Source organism: Mandrillus leucophaeus, unplaced genomic scaffold (assembly GCF_000951045.1).
Source record: "Mandrillus leucophaeus isolate KB7577 unplaced genomic scaffold, Mleu.le_1.0 Scaffold1230, whole genome shotgun sequence".
Lineage (NCBI taxonomy): Eukaryota > Metazoa > Chordata > Mammalia > Primates > Cercopithecidae > Mandrillus > Mandrillus leucophaeus.
The window spans coordinates 905,138-908,918 of NW_012100655.1; the positions used below are offsets into that span (position 1 = coordinate 905,138).

The window sequence follows — 3,781 nt, forward strand, 5'->3', positions numbered from 1 at the left end:
ACACACACACACACACACACACACACACACATATGTATCTGTAAAAATACAACAACACATTCTCCCTTCCTGGGCCCCTATGTCCAGCATGCTGCCCTGTGAAGGCAAGGAAGAGAAGGCTGAGCACAACAGAGGGTAAGTGAGGTCTGCACTGCCACCAATTGTACTGCAGAAGAGCATATAGTCTGACCTGGCTTTTTTCAGTTTCCCACGAGATCCAGCCAGATGCCAGAAGCAGATGAACTGTAAGAGAGTGGATAGAAGAGAAAATATCTGGTCAATTGAAAAAACATTGTCAAGTATGTGCCAACTACTTGACTACAGATCTTATGATCTGTAGAACTAGTGTTTATAGGATAGTTATTTAAGATAATGTAATACCAATAATAGTTGATCTTAGTAGCCATTTAAACAATCTACATGATAGGGAAAATGAATAGAAGAATTGAGTGACGATGAAATCAGAACACACAAAGCAGAAAATATTTACAACACTGAAGAGGAAAATGCACACACACATACACACATACACACATACACACACACACACACACACACAGAGAGAGAGAGAAACCAATAACAGCAATGCTCAGAACCCCAGTGCAGAGAAGGGGATGAAGAACAGGATTAGAACATTTTACTGCTAATCTTTGACAAGAAGGAAAACAAAAAAATACACAAAGTCTCTATTTGAAGTTTTGATTCTCATGAGAAAGCTAAACATAAAGTCTTTATTTGAAATTTTACTACTGATAACTGTCAAGCACTGCTGGAGTGCCGGATAAATTCTGGTGAAGAGATCCTAAGAAAGCACTCTGAGACAACAGTGGCTAACACAACACACTGTTCTGTTTGGAAACACAGTAGAATCATATGCTAGATATCTGTGAGAGCTGTATTAGGGAAGAAACTCTAAGGGAAGTGAGAATCTCACACTTCCTTGTCATTATCACTCTTTGTCAGTTTGTGTTGCTATAAAGGAATACCTGAGGCTGGGTAACTTATAAAGAAAACAGGGTTATTTGGGCTATGGTTCTGCAGGCTGTACAAGAAGCATGGCATCACCATCTGCATCTGATGAGGGATTCAGCCTGCTTCCACTCAGGGTGGAAGGTAAAGGGGAGCTGGTGCATGCATAGATAACATGACTGGAAAAAGAGAGGGGAGGGAGATGCCAGGTTCCTTTCAACAAGCAGCTGTTGTAGAAACTAAGACAGCAAGAACTCACACATTACTACAAGGATGGCACTACGTGCTTCATGAGGATTTACCCCATGACCCAAATATCCCCTGTTCATCCCCACCTTTAACATCAAATTTTAACATGACATTTGGAGGGTCAAATATCTAAACCACAGCCATCACTGACAATGTAGTGGACATATCAGGGGAAGAGCACCCACTTGTGTTGGTGAGGTTTGTTTACGAATCTCATAACCTGAGAGAGGAATCTGTGGGCTTCCTGCCTTTTGAAGCTGAAGCAGAAATTTTGGCTGTGAAATTTCACACTACCATAACTGAGAAATGGGGACTAAATATGGAATATTATTGTCATGGCCAAGTTTACATTGTGTGCAATGGATTCTCTTCCAAAATGAAAGTTGTTTCTCCTAGACTTTTAAAAAAATATCCCCAAGGTATCTACCCACCCTGCCTTTCCTGTGCCTTAGTCTGTGATTGGCAAAATCAGTGCCTATTATGAGTGTATCTGTTGCATTAGGAACAACTGCAGAAGTTTCTTTATTTTTTCCATCAATCACAACTGCTTTTAGGAGTGACAGTGTCATTTCTACTGTTTTTCAAAACAGTGGAGAAAAGAGTAAATGACTAAAGGATATTTGATTTTTTCATTGAACAGGCAGGCATGATTCTTTTGAAATTTTAGTGGACCTCATCCTAGCACTTCTTTGGGTTTAAATGATATAAAAGATGATGCAATATTAGATGGGACAACTGAGTACCCAGCCAAGAATTTGTCCTCTGTAGTGCAGCAACAGATTTTGATTTTGTTGTTACCATTGTTGTTATTAAAAATGTCCTTTAAAAGAACCCCTTGAAGAAATCTCCAGGGTCACACCTCTGATATTATCTTTGTAGGCAGTAGTTTGACTACAGTACTACATTCATTCAATGAAGTGATGGAAGATATTGAAGTCTATCATTATTTTTAGCTTGAGGAAGCCACAGATTTGGCAACCAAAATTGATAGTCAAATAAAACTCCTTGGGAAATTCCATAGAGCTTACCAAGGTAACATGGCATCTCAACTGACCTCTAAGAGTTTTTATAAAGAAACCCTAAGTGTTCCAACAGTGGAGCACATTTTTCAGAAACTGAAAGATATATTCTCAGAACAGTTCCTCAAAGATATGTTCTCAAAGAAGTATCTCAAATCTATGATATGCTTATTTGGTGCCTTCAGTCATAAGACAGCTTAAATTCAATACATCTGAGAAACACCATGCTGACAAGTACAGAAATCACTTACCCAGAACAGACATGCTCTCAGCTGAGCTTCCTTGTTGAAGAGTCAAATGGAAACATAGAGTTAAAGATATAGGACTTCTGTCCCCCATGTATGAAGCATTCCACCTGCCTGACATCATTTTTTCCTAATGTGTATGCATTGTTAAAGAACCTGTGTATTCTTCCTGTGATGAAGATTGAGAATAAGTGCTATGAAAATCTATGAAAATGTCTCAAAGCATACTTAAACACTTTGATGGAAGAAAGGTTAAGTAACTCAGCTTTTCTTAACAAAACTTTTGATGTAAAACACAACAGATTTAATGGGGAGTACATATATCAAACTCTATACAACAAAGAGCTTCCTGTGAATAATTCCAAAACCAGTGAAATTGTCTAAAAGATTTCTAAAATATATCTTCTTTTATATTTGATATTTGGCAGAAAAGCTGTAAGGCATATCTTTGCCTATAGGCCTTCCATTAAATTCGTTACCCATTAATGATCTAAGTATTTAAAAGGCTCATATTTTAACTCTCATGTTTCAAGGCCCATTTGTTCTTCCAGAATATAGTATGGAAAGTGCTGCATTTCACTTCTGTGTGATCCCTGCTAGTGTCATTCTGGAATTGTTTAACTTAATCCATTTTAGACATAACATTTATTTCCACTATGGATCTAGTCAGTGAGTATTGAATTATCAATTCTTTGAAGAAACAAATTTTGAGGAGTTGTGGCAAGACAAAATACATCTCATAAAATATTATAGTGAAACCCACAATTGACTTTTGACTAGTAGAAGTTTTAAATATATTGTTCATAATCTATAATAAACAGTTAAAGAAATTACCAGAGAAAGACACTTACAAAGCTCACCAAACCAGGATTTCAGTGTGGTTTTTGTCTTTATCAAATGAACTTAAGGGAACAAGTTTACAATTAAGGTTTGAATGGAAGACTCCACCATTGCTAAGTTTTCAACATGTACGGGCTATAACAGCTTATGGAGATGCAGACTCAACAAGGAATGTAAACAGCAACAAGAAGATGTGGGACAACAATGGCAGGCACTTCCATTCAAACTTCAGTTATAAACTTGTTGTTGCTATTTACATCTTTTGTCAAGCCCATATCATAAACTTTTTAGTCAGTATATATTGAAAATATAGGTTTCAAGGTCAAGGCAGAATCAGAGGCGATGGATACAGACATCTGACATGTCCGTTTTCTTTCATTTTTTTGTCATAACTATGTCTACTGCCTCATCTTGATTTATAAGTCAAACCTGGAAAACCTACAAAACTAGGTGTTTTAT

The 3,781-nt window shown here is 37.2% G+C and overlaps 1 pseudogene; it reads left to right on the plus strand.

Annotated features, from left to right (window-relative positions):
* Nucleotides 1-79: 79 nt before the first annotated feature.
* On the plus strand, nucleotides 80-1,917 carry LOC105533236 (annotated as a pseudogene).
* Nucleotides 1,918-3,781: the final 1,864 nt, after the last annotated feature.